A 15,097-nucleotide genomic window follows, 5' to 3' on the forward strand; every position below is an offset into this window, starting at 1 on the left:
GTAGTGGCTCCTCCGGGGCCAGAGGACGGAGCAGATGGATGGATGGATGGAGAAAAACGAAATGGGATGCGTCATTTGGGATGACTAAATGAAACAGTTGGAAGATCCCGACGCGAATGCCAGCTCGTGTGGGGCGAAAGCGAAAAAAATCGATGTCGTCTAGACGTCGTCGTTGGTCAGACGTTGTTTTTCCACGGCGAGGCAGCTCCCGCTCCACGCGAAACTGCGATTGAGACGCCCGACTAGTTTCCGACCATTAATCTATCCTGACTGTCCACAGGATCTAGCCGGCGGACTGCCGGGAAGTCCGGATGGCCGGAAACTGTCGGCCGTGGGGAACACTTAAAGGATGAAGAATAAAGAACGCAGAGAACACCATCCACAAGGACAGCACTTCAAGAGGATGGTTGACATCTTTGAACACCACCCGGACCCGGGATACTGGACACTTTCGTGGAGATAAACATTCGTTCACTCATCACCCGGGCCCCGGGACCGTAATTGTCGAGTGGCTTCCAGGGCACCATCGGCACCAAGTTCAAAGGCGTTCTTCCGGCCAATTTTTGACAGATGTTCCGGACGCTGTGCCGGCTTCCTGGCTGGCTGCCTGGCTGGCTCGTGTCAACAGTCCGAGGCCCGAGCACAAACAACGCAAAACGGTCCGGCTCTCGATGGACGCGCTGGACTCCTGGCCGCAGATAATTACTTCACGTTTTCGGGACACGCCACAGCGCAACATTCGCAAACATGCCCCGTGCTGCCCCGAAAGGTAAACACACGTGGCCGGCATCTGGTGACAGAATCCACATCCGTCCCGAGAACGGTGCCCCATTGGGTGCTAGGAATGTGGCACGGTGCGAAGGGTAATTTAGCGTCCTCCGGGCTGCACCGGGCTAATCATCACGCCCGGTGTACTATATAGGTTCTGGCACCTGTTACACGACCGGGCGCGCACTAGTCCAGAAGGTGAACGCTCCATTCCAGTTCATAAGCGAGCCGTTCTGGGCCCGGCCCGTGTAATTATGCTCTCCCGAAGGGGAGGCCATTTTCAAGGTGGCCGCCGCGACAGCCAAGACGCGCGCTGCTCGTTCGCTCGCCGGTTGCACCTCAACCTAAATGAGATGATTACAAATCATTGTCGGAGCCGCGGCGAGAACGAAAGAGAGCGAGAGAGAGAGAGAGAGCAAGAACGGCCGAATGCATTCTGCAGCGGGTGCAGCGAACCGTCAGAACCCGGCACAAATTGTAGCATAAAACGCGACGCACGCGGCCACGTAAGGGGTGTAACGCAACATCGACCGCCGACAGGAATTTGCAGTTAAATTACTGTTTTGACTGCGCCAGCCAGCCAGCCAGACTGGGGTTCGGTGGCCTGGACCTTCACCTCTACCATCGCCTGAAACCCACCAATTCGAATCGAAGGAATAAATACCAATGGCGCGGTTAAGGTATGCACCCAATGTCGGGGCTGATGCGATCCTTGCGAACAGTGGGCTCAAATCATCAAAGGAAGCTTCGATCCGTTGCGGAATGTTTCGAAAATTTCTTGTCAAAATTGGCTCTTAGATCACTTCCGTAAGTCTAATCTAATGAAGGTGCGGTCTAATCTAATGAAGATGATGAGGTGATGAAAAGCGCGACGGAAACAATTTCGAGGCTGACGCGAAAAGGAACCCCAAAATGATGCACCATGAGGTGGCACCTTCGCCACAACGGGTACCTCAAGAACCTTGCGGCCCATTTAGTGCATTTCGCCTTTTTTTTTTGTTTCGTCATGATGCGGATTTATGCCGATTTCGGATTTGTTTTGTCTTTCCGTGGGTTTTTGGGGAGTTTCACTTTGTGGTTCCGTGGGGCTGCCGTGGGGCATCCTAATTGGATTCCTAACGGCTTCGAACCGGTGTCCCGAAGAGAATGTGCCCACATTCTTCTGCACTGCTGCCCGCATTGAGGTGACGCGAGCCGAACCAAAGGACTCGTGTTTTCCAACCGTGTTTTTAGACCAGCACAAAACCCGCTCATTATGGTGAAATAAAATAAATCAAACGAATTATCGGTCACCTTCAGCACCGAGACCATGTTGCCGCGGGGAACCCGGCCTCGAAATGGAAGGTTGGAAAAATTACAAAATTTATATTCGGTTGTTGCAATTTTTATGTCATAATTACGCTGACGAAACACCGTGCGGACGAAAGGAACCTAACGGCAAGGCAAGAGCCCGGTGGGATGCAATTTGAATAACGATTATTGAAGGGAAATTAGTTTTTGTTTTAACTGTTTTGTTTTTAAGACCGATATGAGTGGCCCCAAAATGGGAGAGAATTTGAAATTGAAATTTTCCATTTTCCCCAGAACTAAGCGCACGTCCAGCGCTGCGAAGGGGCATTCTAACTGCAGTTGTTGGAAAGCCCAGATCTTCGATTCTGTATCTTCCTGTATCAAACGCCTGCAAAAGGCGTCTAGGCCCCGCTAAGAACCCCCGACACTCAACTCACGGTGGTTCCGCTAACGATCAAGAGGAGCCACAACTTTCACCTGCTGCTGCGGCTGTTCCGGTCCAGTGTAAGCCCCCCCAAAACACGTTGCCCTTCGCAGAGAGCGAGCGATCGTTACGTCCGTTACCCCGTAACCGAGAAAACGAAGCGGGAAGTCATTAACCGCACCGGCGTTTCGGGGGTGCTCTTTAGGGATATTTAATTTAGCCAATATCTGTTTCAGTGGGGTAAAGTGATTTTCGTAATGTACCGCTTTTTTCCCCAAAAAGTGGTGCGTTTTATGACGCACTGGCCGACGCCGGTCGGTTCGCGAGTCTCTTTCTCGCTTCCTTTCCCGCTCTCTCGCTCTCTCTCTCTCTCTCTCTCTCTGTCTCTCGGGTTCGAGTTTGAGGAAAGTAGAACAGGAAATTGGTGTTTATCTTGTAGTTACATGCTAATGAGTGTAAATAATACTATCGTTCAGCGCTCTTGTTCGCGCTGGGGATGTAGCGAAGTCGGACGACGGCCCCCACCAAGCGAAATGCGCGATTGATAAGCGCGAGAAATATTCCCACACCTTTCGATAATTAGATCAGCGTTGTTGGCGTTGCACTGCTTGACATTGTTTTCCTCCATTTGTTTACAAACAAACAACAACACGACGACGGCTTCACACGGTACCCCTTTCGGGACTCAACGGCGCAATAGAAAAACGAAGCAGTGCGCTGCAGAAATGTTTTGTAGTCTTTCCATTTATCGATTGTTTCCTATTTTTAATTAGTTCCTTCAATTCTCATACTTAATATATTCTTATTATACGTATTATTATTACATGAAAAGGATATCACCTTCACTTGATAAACTTTAAACAAATTAAACGAAGGCTGTTCTTGTGAGACAACCATCGCTTCAGAACGCCCTTAAATAGACCAAACCGGGCGGCACCGGACAGGAGTCGTGTGACCTTTGAAGAATTCAAGCCCCAAGGTCCCACCAAGAAGCCCTGTGTGACCGGAAGGAGCAAAACGGAAGAGAAACATATTTTCCCCATTTTGCCGTGGCCAAACGTGGCCGGGCGAGTTACACAACTTTTGATCTTGAAAATCTACAGACCACGGGCCGAGGCCACGGACACAGGAGTGCCTGTTTTCTCGTTCCCATCGACGGCCATCGTCAGTTCCGGCTGGCCGGCCGTGCCCGTGCCAGCCCAAGAAACGGCCAGCTCCAGGGCTACGGTGCACCGGAAATATATGTAAACTTTATTGAAATTACAGCGAGTAACATGAATTCGAATTTTATGCCCTTGCCGAAGGTCCACACGCATACTAAAAACCCGTGGCCCAGCACACACGCGTAACAGCCGTAAAAAGGGGTCCGTGTGGAAGCGCGCGATGCGCTGCGGACTTCCGATGAAAACAAAACGAAAACATAGCACCGGGCGAAGACACTGACCGGCAACGCTGGTTCCAGCGCCGCCACCGCCGATGATTTATGGTGAGAAGAAAAGTCTTTCAATGATAATCTCGAACCGGGGGGCAAGGGTTCGGGGAGCACAGCACCCTCGCCCCGGTTCTGTGTTCTGTTCTCAGCCCTCGGTCTCGGCCTTTTTGCCTACGATTCGTTCCTAGGAACGTCCATTTTTCTTCGTCTCATTGCGCCACACCAGCCACACAATGACGTGCCGTTTCTCCGCGAGCGACTTCTGCACCGGCGATCTTCGGGGTGGCCACCGGAGCCACCGGACCGGAACCGGGCACTGTGCCGGTGCAACCTGTGGCCCCCGTTTTCCCGGAACCCCCGGGGGCTTTCGTCTTCGGCTGCTCGGCCAATTGAGACGGACCGCGGCAGCCGACCGACCGACGGGACCGATCTAATCGGGGATAAATGATTTTGTTAAACGTTTTCACCGCCAGCGCTCTTGGCGGGCTGGAAAACTCTGGTGGAAAACACGCTCCTGAGGTCCCGGAAAAATGGGGCGCATTTATCAGGGCTTACCGATCGACCCAATCACTGCACCACTTCTCACGGCGATCACCGAAGAGCTACTAGAGGGCTCGGCGGGCGATCATTATTAAAATACTTTGGAACTCCCAATTACGGTGACTTTGGCAGCGGCTCGATTCGGATTCCCAATTTTCTCCGAGGCTTATGAATAATTAATTTTCCGCACAATCGTTAGCGGATCATTGCTATTCCCGCGGTCGCGGCCGATTATTAGGCCGGTTCATCATTAGCTCCGTGGCCGTGAACTCGTCATCGCCTGTAACTGTATCAATTAGGCACCGCGGGCAGGGAGTGAACCCGCGGTGATGGGTTAATTTGGAGAGCCCAGTTCCCGGAACACCCGGGAATGGAAAGTAAATGAACTGCTAAGGGAAACATTGAAATTAATATTACGCCCCTAATGTGTGAACGTTTTTGGGGACAGTCGGATTGTCGGAACAGCAAAATATGGCTCCCGGGAGTCCAACTGACGGACCGATTGGGAGTTAGAATGCCCACGCCAGGTTAGTTATGCTGCGAGACTATGGTCAACTATGCAAATGACCGGTGGCGGGTTAAAACATTTGGATAAAGTCCCAATTTCGAGATTCTTTTTTTTGCTATTTTGTCGGTAAAAATTCGGTCATTTTCCTTCTTAGGGAGAACCTCAATTTGATGCCTTATACGGTCGTGTCAGTTCGAATAATAATAAACAATTATTAGTTCTTCACGGGACATTGTCACACGAAACAAAATGTTTATTATAACCTATTTTACACCTAAAGTGATTAAATGAGACTTCAAAGTCTGACTAGTTAAGGCTGTGATAGCTTCATTGTACCTCGTCATTACCAAATTGTCTTTCAGAGAGCCTGAGCGTTAAGGTTCTAGTTCCACAAAGACTTCCACTAACAAGGAAAAATGAAGTAAGACTCTGCCGAACACCGAATATGAGGCAAGAGACTTCCAATACAAAAGTCAGCCCATAAAAGCCAATAAAAAGACAGTCACTTCCGATCAAGAACCGGAATGTTTCGAATGTAGTTCAACAGCTCAAAGACTCTTTAATTCATTAACAACATCAACCATAGTCACTCAGAGCAATGAGTCACATAATAAATCTAGAATTCTTACAGTCGTTCATGAAGACTTCATAGGATAGCTGATTCCTGAAACTTTTAGCGAGGAGTGCAGTTCGAAGTTCTGATATTGGTTGGAGTTTGAACTATGAATATTCTAAGGGAAATGGAAGAGACTTGCTACAGGTAAGACAACTCATACGTGAAGTTAATCAAACCCAATGCCCAAGATCGAGAAGATCCCCGGAACGAGAGGGGCTTAATTTGTATTACAGATTAGCTCTGGGACCCTTTTTTTATCGCACCACCAGGCACCGCAAACCGCTCTTATCAATCAAAAGTGGCAGCCCGAACAGGCGTCAGGGGGACGGGACGGATTGACGGGGCATCGACGAACTGAGCGGCCGGACCGGAACGAGCCGTACAAGGAGTGCGGCCCAGCACAAGGACAATAATTAAGCGCACGCTGCAAACCGGGCGCTGATTTATCGCGCCGCATGCACCGGGATGGGGGGAACTGCATTCCGCGGGCAACCGCAGACATTCCGTTGGCACCTCCGAAAAATCCAGCGTGGGAATTCGCGGGTCCAGTCCCCCCTCCCCTCGCACTTTCGCTTCGCATCCGCTTAATGCATTGCGCCCCGGTGCAGTTGCAATCCCAGCGCGAGCGCCTCTCGTATTTCCATTTTTCGGCCCCACCACGGCTTCTCGCCGTTCTCGTCTTCTTCGTTGGCCTGCCCGCCCCAACCTGGTCGCCCACGGAACCCTGGAGAATCAAAAGCGAAAACACACGCCGGCCCCGTTGAGGCAAAAAAGAATTTAATCCAGATTCCTTACAAGGCGCGCCAGGGCCCGTCGGACAGTCGGAGCCGAAAATCGGTTCTGCGCCCGAACATGGACCGGGCGTGCGGGAGAAAGATCCCGCGGGCGGGGTGGCAGGCGAGAGGGGGCGAACAGGGACACCACTCTCTGGCGTGGATCCGTGTGGCGTAATCTCCGTGCGCATCCTTTTACGGCGCAGCGCGGCCGGGTCCGCAAATTTTGGCGTTTGCGGTCGAATAATTTATTTTTCGCTGCCGTCGCTGCCGCCGCCGACACAACAACACAACGCAACAACGAGACATACCTCACCTGGCCGCCGCCCCTCCGGCTCGCGACGGGCGCGCCGACCTGATGAATATAAATTAAGTCATATATAAATTGGTTCTCGCGTTCGGCGTTCGGGATTTTCGGGAATCAACGCAGCCCGATCGTCGACGGCGGTGGCGACGCCGGTCTGCGGTCTCCGGAATCGGAAGTGCAGCTGGCTGGCTGGCTGGCTGGCTGGCGAGGCTGGCGAGGCTGGTGGTGCCCCGAATAATTATTCACGAAAAGTCCGCGAGTCCGGCGGGGAATGCTGTCGGGTTGTTGGGCACCCGGATCCTGCGGCCGACGCCAAACCGGCGCACTGTCCGCCGCGAGCCCTGCGCAATTACCGTCCGCGGGGTCCAGGGGGCCTTCGCAGTTCGCGAACGGATTTCAATAGCAGTGATAAAGTGGGTGTTACCGGAGCGATATTGCTTTTGCCCTCCACCGGTCAGTCCGGCTCCGGGATGGAGCAAAAAGATGGAGAATTCAAATTAAAATAACCTGGCCGGGCACTGGGTCCGGGCAAGAAGCATTACACAGAGTAGCAGAGTAGCCGCCGGATCGGCCCTCGCGAGCATAACGAGCATCGGGGGCCCCGCGATATTCAAAACATGCCTCACACAAAACCGAATGTCAAAACCCGCGGACCGGGCCCGGAGCGCGCAGCATAGTTTATGTCCAGCGGAATGAATCATCGGCCCCGTGGCCAAGCCCGGCCAGCTCCATTTCCCATAGTCGGCGAAGGACTGCCCAAAACGAGCCCGATTCCCTCGGAGGGCCCCCGGGAGAGTGGGCTATTGATGGCTCTCGCGGTATCGGGACGCGGGTTTTGCACAAAATTCGGGGCGGATCGGAATGTTGATGGGCTCGGGTGGCTGCTGCTGCTGCAGTCGCCGAGTGCAGATGTTCCGTCATCCCGGCGGCGGCAATGACCGAGACCTTGGGTTTTGGGTGGCATTTGCGCATTGCCAAGTGTTTCGCCCCGCCAAGGAGCGGTACCCGCCACGCGCGTCTAGTGTCTGTGCCGTCGCCACAGGAACGCACCCGGCACCCGGCATGCGCCCCACGTAGAGGCAGACGAACCCGCGGCTCGCGTGAATAAAATCGACCAAAAATCCCGCAAACACAATTAGTTCCTGCACGTTCCACCGGTTGGTTCCGCAAATGCGCGACGCGACCAAAATAAATTTCACACATCCGGCGTCCGGGACGCCCGCCGGGCGGGCAAAAGTGTTAGCCCAAGGATAGGAGTATGATTTTTAAATTCGATTAAAATTCACTGTAAATTGATTAATTTAAAATTAAATGAAACACTCTTCGATTGCCAATAGGTGACCGAAAGTTCAAAGTCGTTCCGAGCTTCACCTATCTAGGGTCATAGGTTAGCACCAATAACGACATAACTGAGGAGATTCGCGCCAGGTCCAACAGGTCATTCTACAGTCTGAGGAAACTGACGAAACCCTCTTAGCCGCGTCCGAGAGGAAGATGCTCAGATTGATACTAAGTACGTAAGTAAATACTCTTCGATTGCTTCGATTCCATTAGTTGAGCTTCGCCTGGGTCGAACACGGTTGAAGATTGAAGGCAGATTTTAACGGAATTGGCTCATAGCTTAATATCAATAAAACAGTCCAAGAACAATCCACCATCATTAACAGTGATCTTCACGTGTGTGTTAATAACAGAAACCCTCTCAATCAGCTTCTGAACCTTCCGCCCGAGAAACTGTGCCGTGCTCCAACACTTTCGTCCGGCAGTGTACGCGTTGCGCTTCCAGCAGCGGCGTCGGCGACGGCGGCATGCGTTTGGCAATCGCTCAAAACTTGTCGCCCCACGAATCGCGTGGCGACGACGAAAAATGCGAAATGCGAAAACCCCCATCCGGGCCGGTGACGTCATCGGTCTTTATGCTCTCAGCCAGCGCAGACCGCCACCCGTGCGGGTCCTTTTTTTTCCCGCTTCATTCGGACGGGGACCGCCGAAGGATGGGTTCTGGTCTGCCCCCCCCCCCGGCCTGTGCGCTATTTATTCGCCAGACGAACGTTGTGTCCGCGGCGACGGCGGCGGCGGCGGCTCGGCTTAACCCCGAACCAACCAACAAGTGAAAGTGGCAGACACGTTCGCAGGAAGGAAATGCCTTGTCAGTTGACTTTGAATTTCTTTTCGCCGTTCGGAGCACGGTTTGATTTATTTGGCGCAGCCAGGAAAGCCGTTGGCTGGTCGTTGAAGGATCAAGTTTAATTCAACATTCAATATAAAATTAAATGGGCCAATTTTTGTTTTATCCGGCAGTTATTTAAACATGTTGAAGTATGCAGCTTTTAGAGAACATTATTTTTATCCTTCAATTCATCCCGAAATCAGCCTTTATCTTAAGATCCCTAAAAGAAACATTTTATGGTGAGCGGTTAATAATTTCTTTGGCCTAAACTTTCAATTACCCAGACCATTCCAAACGGGCATGCTTCATGCGGCAAAGTAAAACATCCTCGTTCGCTCACGGTCACCGCCGTTCCGGTGTCCCGCTTTTTGGGCGATGACTCCATTCAACACTTCATTTGGGTTTGCCCGGTGCCCGGTTTCGGTTCGCTTAACCGGCCCATTTTTACCCGATGGGGAAAATGCAAAAACCTGAACCAGCTGATGATTGAATAGTTCTTAAGCGCGCGGAAATCCGTGGTGTACCGTGGTGGCGAACGGGACGCGCCAGATTGGGGGCTTGAAGTAAGATTAATTTCCCACTGTCTGCCAAACGCCAGCTCCCGAGCGCAGACGCAGGTCGCCTGCGCACGCGAAGCATAAAAGGAAAATTACCGCCCTGCCCGAGCGCACACAAGCTGGCTGGCTGGCTGGTGGAGCGGATGTTTTGTGGTCTCGTGACCTCGCGAGACGGTGACAGTCGCCGGTGCTTGAAAATCGACCAGAAAGAAAGAAAACAGACGGAGTAAGCCCCCCCCTCTTCGACAAACGTTTCGGGGCTGGCGACACATGCTGCCGGCGGCTTCGGCTCAGCTGTTCCAGGGCGTGCATTTTAAGACCCCCGGATTAAGACCGGACGGAAGCGCAGACAGGGCGATCGAGGGGGGGGTCGAGGAGCCGAAAGAACACGCGTGGACGCGTGGCAGCGGAAAATTGTTGAGATTCTCGTCTTAAGCCGCCATTTCCGCCGTCGCAAGCCGCCAGCCGCATTTACCGAGTGACACAGACGCGCGCGCCGCCTCGGCCTCGGACTCGGTGAAGTGCGATCGGCCGAACCGGGGGCCGAACAATTTAGCGCCAGTCGCCGTGAATTAACATCAATTGTACGTCATCGTGGCCACCGAATGCGGGGACGTCCACGAAGTGCGAAGCCGTGTCTCACGCGACCGACCGACGTGAATGAGACCGGCGTCCAAGTGGAGCTCCATTGTGGATTGTTCTTGTCCTTGCTATGCTAAAACAGACACGATGGATTAAACCTTGGCTCATCCGGGCGCGCGATCGGTGCACTCTGGCGCTAATGTGCCTTTGAGTGTCTTGATGGCGGCGCATCGTCGGCGGCAATTAAGATTATGAGCCGGTCCAGTTAATGGGCCGCGACAATGAGGAAGGAAATTGCGTAACCCGGGCCAATGAATGAACACACGGTGGCCTACGTTCTTGGACGCGCAGAGAGCGAACAGAACAGAGAGTCCATTCTTGGCGCAATGTCGGATGCAGAAATCATAGAACCTTTGTGCATACGATCCGGGTCTTCGTGAGTCACTCGCAAACGTGCTTCACTGTTAAACAAAGGACATCGAAGAAAGGTTGGACTTTCACTGGAACTATCAGATAATCTGAAACTGTCATTATGTCAGCCTGGACTGGAACATACCACTTCTTACGATTTAGTCCTGATTAAGATAGTGAAAAATTGAGGCTTCATTGAGGCATTGAAAGTGTAGGGTGGACTCGATTTTTAAAACGTCAAACTTCTTTACGTAAATTGTAAACATTTAATGAAAACATTGACGTTTACGAAACGAGACGCTTGCGTAAAATTGGGAAATATTAAAAACTTACATCCAAAGTGGTGAGACTCATTTCATTTAAACCCATTTCCAACTCGGTGACTATAAGCAATATTGTCGTATTTGGGGCTCAGAAAACCCACACATCGTTCAAGAGAAGCCAACGAGAGTTTATTTGGTGCAGATGTTGGTCTGGCGGCATTATCGACCAATTTTTCTTCAAAAATTTATAAGAAGGCCCCATAACCGATACAGTGACAGCCACAATCGATATTTTGCGCCTCATCTGTGGAATCGAAACACTAGCAGGACCACACTTTTACCTAATTTTTTTTACACTCTTTGTACACCTTTATAAAGTTACCAAAAGCCATGTTCACCCAAATTATTCCTATTTCTTCCATCGTTGTTCATACTTCTAATTAGACTTCAAAACAAACTTCCAACAGGCCCAGACAAAAGTGGCCCAGACTTAGCTTTTTAGTTAACGTTATCGATATACTACTTGAGGATAATAACGATAAGCCTTCATTGATAAGCCGCTCGTTATGGGGACCCCCCAATCGAAGCCCTAAATTTAGTCGAAAGCATTAGGCTGCCACATGCTCTCCGGTTTTTTTGGGGGGGTCGGTGGGCCAATCAAACGGGACAAAATGTCGACCAGCATCGATCGAATCGCATCGCACACCACAACGGGTCCACGGGTGGTCGGATTGAGGGTGGTTTCTAATGCGCTGAGGGAAGAAGGCAAAAAGAACGTCCATCTGGCCGGTGTTGTGATGATAAATTGTGGCCAACATTGTGTCGTTGTTGCTGGTGCTGGAGCGGACAGGCGCATGGACCAAACTTTGGAGAGAAATATCTAGATTAATACCTGTCACACGCTAGATCCGCCCGAAACCGGCCCGGCCAGGACGACCAGGATCGAGCCGCTCTGATAAGGCAACGCTGGCCGCTGGATGAAGAAGTACAAACAAAAAATGTCCCTAATGTTCATAACACCATAATCTACCGGCCCGGCCCGGCCCGGCCCGACTCGGAATGATGATAAATGATTCCGGCTTTTCCACTTTGGATCTCTCACACTGCGGCCCCCGGGGGCCCATGATCGTGATTGGATCGATTTGAAGAAGGAGCGCATAGAGGCGAAAAAAACGACAAGTGACAAGTAAAACACTAAACATACCTCTCGCTGGTCCGCTTTTTGTCGTCAATCTGGAATGGAGTAACGACGCCAGCATTCCAGCAACCGAGAGACCACCGGCAAGTGACGATGATGATGGTGGCCCGATATCGGCGGCCAGGCGACATGCAAAAGTGTCATTTAGCGCAAACGAAGGCGCGGCCCCTCGCGCCCCCGAACCAGAAGTCACCGGATTCACCGTGCCAATCCGCGTGGCAGGCCTCCAAGTGTGGCCCGTAAAGATTGTGTGCACCGTCCCGGAACGGATGCACTTGATGCACCTGTCTGCACACGCCTGCACGCGAAGCACTCCTGGCCGGGCCCCGATAATGACTCGCCGATAAGCCGGGCACTCCCGCCGGGCCGGGGCTAGCAATTGGAGCATCGGTGCGCCAAGTGTAACGCCGGCGAGTTCGTTGACTGTAGCGCCACCACGCCACCACCGCCCACCGGTGGGTGGGTGATGATTTATTGGAGGCCGGGCCCACGGCCCCAACCGGAAGCCGCGAGCCGGAGGAACCCGGAGCGCTGCCCTCGACCGCGAAGATCGTGTTAAATCGCGCCCCGCCACGCGGTCACTCGCTGTTGGTGGTGGTGGTGGTCGTGCGCGAGGCCATTGATTTATGGTTGCACCATAATCGGAGGTCAGCAGTGCAACCGTTTGCGACCTTCGTGCTTCGGGCTCGGCGAGGGAAAGGACACGAGCCACGAGCCTTGAGGTCGTGTGCATGCGTTTATTATGTAACGCAATCAACTTAGTGCAATCTCCGGCACGGAACTTGAGCTGGCTATTTGGACAATGTTTGAGTAGGGTGTAGCCATATGCATAAAAGTCCTCAAATTGTTTGGCTCCATTCCAAACCATAAAACTTGTACTAAATTTGTTGACGGAAATGTTAAACAAGTTTGCAAAAGGCACACAATTTTTTTTGTGAGATACATTCAATTCTCAAATGTCCACAAAGTTTATAGCAATATTAAAATGTTGCTTAAATGTTAAAATGTTAAAATGTAAAAACATATTCATTATTATTAATTAAATATAAGGATGGGGAAAAAGAAATCGCGTGAAAAATTGCGTGAGTTTCAAAACTGTATTTAACATGTTCGAATGATCCGATTTGCGTCAAATATACACCGTTTTATTAGAAAATTTGTTCTCTTTTCAAAATAAGGTTCATAATTAGTTTGGCGAGTCACTAAAGATGTGCGTAACATTTCGTTGTCCTGGTGGAACACAAAACCTCTTCCGTGGGCCAATTCTGGTCGTTTCTGGTCAATTGCTTCAGCTTCAGAAGGTGCAGTAATTGACAGTAGAGATTTGAATTTGGTATTTTGCTACAAGGAAGCAACTCAGAATAAACGATTCCTTGCAAGTCCCACCCAAATACCCAGTAGGTCCTTCCAGGCCGTTAGTTCTGGTTTGACCACTGGTTAAGCTGCTTCACCACGCTTAGATCACGATTATTTTCACACAGTATTGTCGAATGTATCCCATTCCTCATCCCCAATACCCATCCGTTTTTTAAAAAATGTATCGATTTCATTCCATTTGGCCAAAATTGCGCATGAAATGTCGAGCCATCGTGTTTTTAGGTGTAAATAGGGTGGCGCCCATCAAACCATCAAAACTATTTGATGGTTAATCTTTAGCTCCTGGCCAATGCTCTGATTACTAAAATGCCGATCAACTTTGATTTGTTATCGACATTTTCGATGATATGACTACCTAAGCTTTAACATAAAAAATAACTGAAACGGGTAAAATGTACCCAATTTTCTCTTTGGTGACTTCCATTGTTTTCCCCCTGTAACTCACAAACGAATGGAACAAACAATGAAACCATCTTTTAAAGTGTAAAATATCAGCTATAAAACAAGCCTAAACTTGAAACTGTACGATCGATGCGATGTATTACTTTTTCCCCAGCCTTATGTTAAAATAGATCTAAAACCAATCACTAAACCGTTTAGCACACAATTTTGCCAATTAAAATAACGCTCATCGAAAGAAAGCAAAATCACAGTCGAAATTCCAACAGAAAAAATGAACTCATAGTTTGACGCCCGTGTATTTATGAAAAGTTAAAGTGTTTATCGCACCGTATCGATCCCGTTATTAGTTCCTTTTCTGGGCGCTTCAAAGCCCACGGAACCGGCCCGACCTCCAAACGCCGTCACCATTTAATGGACCCGGCAAATCCGGCTCCGGCCGACGCTGACGATCGTCACCGGCGGCGTCAGTGTTTACTTTCCAAACAGTTGCCATGTTTGGAGCATCAAACTCGCGCGCACCACCCGCAACATTAGGTCGGGGCGGGCCATCGGGTGGCCTCAATGTAACAAGTTCAAATATATGCTCAACCGGTAATGGTGTGGCATTCAGCCGCCGCCGCCGAACCGTGGCCGTGATCTCAGTTTTGGCCCACCGAAAGTAGGCTGACCACCGGTTAGCGTCACACCCGGTGGCCATTTCGGGACGCTGACGTCTTTTCGTAATTTTGGCGCGGCCAAAATTACGCCACCGTTCCCACGCTCACTTTCGTGGTCGAGATTTGCGGTGTCGAGATATATTTACACTCATTGAACGGTCGGGCTGGCGAAACTTTTTATCAAAATAATTAGATGGTTTACGCGGCGAACGTACGGACGGCCAAAGGGTCCCATGCATGCAGAAGAAGGGTCCGACGTCGTCTAAGCTGGACCACCACCGGTGGGTCGCGCGAAAAGGCTCGAAAAGGCTCGAAAAGGGCAAACGTAATCGGCCCGAAATCAAACGGCCATGTGGTCGCGCAGGTCTTCGTTATCGTTATGTGAGAAATTGGACCCACGGTCGCGCTTTTCTGGACACTGGCCGCCAAACTGAACGCTCTTCGATGAGGAACAGCATCGATACTTGAGTGAGTTTCGCGATTGCAGAAAGCGGTTCAAGGGTTTGCAAGGCGATCTTCAAAAGTGCATTGACCAAACCGTCCGTTCCGTAAGGCTGTGCAAAATAATCAAAAGTTACCCACCAGGACGATCGTTTCGATCGCGACTGTGGCTCCGAGACACCCTAACACAGTATCCCCGGCGAACCAGACGGTCCTTCACGCAAAGCACTTTTAGCGCAGCCACCGAATGCAACTCCCTACTGGACACGGCATCGGGAAATTATAGGTCGCCACCGGAACGGAACGCATGAAGGGCCCCATCCCCACGTCCCACATGTGTGTCCGATCGCCCGCGGGCGAATTCCTTCCGTTGCATCACAGC

The sequence above is a fragment of the Anopheles bellator genome, chromosome 1 (assembly GCF_943735745.2).
Source record: "Anopheles bellator chromosome 1, idAnoBellAS_SP24_06.2, whole genome shotgun sequence".
In the NCBI taxonomy this organism is placed as follows: Eukaryota; Metazoa; Arthropoda; class Insecta; order Diptera; family Culicidae; genus Anopheles; species Anopheles bellator.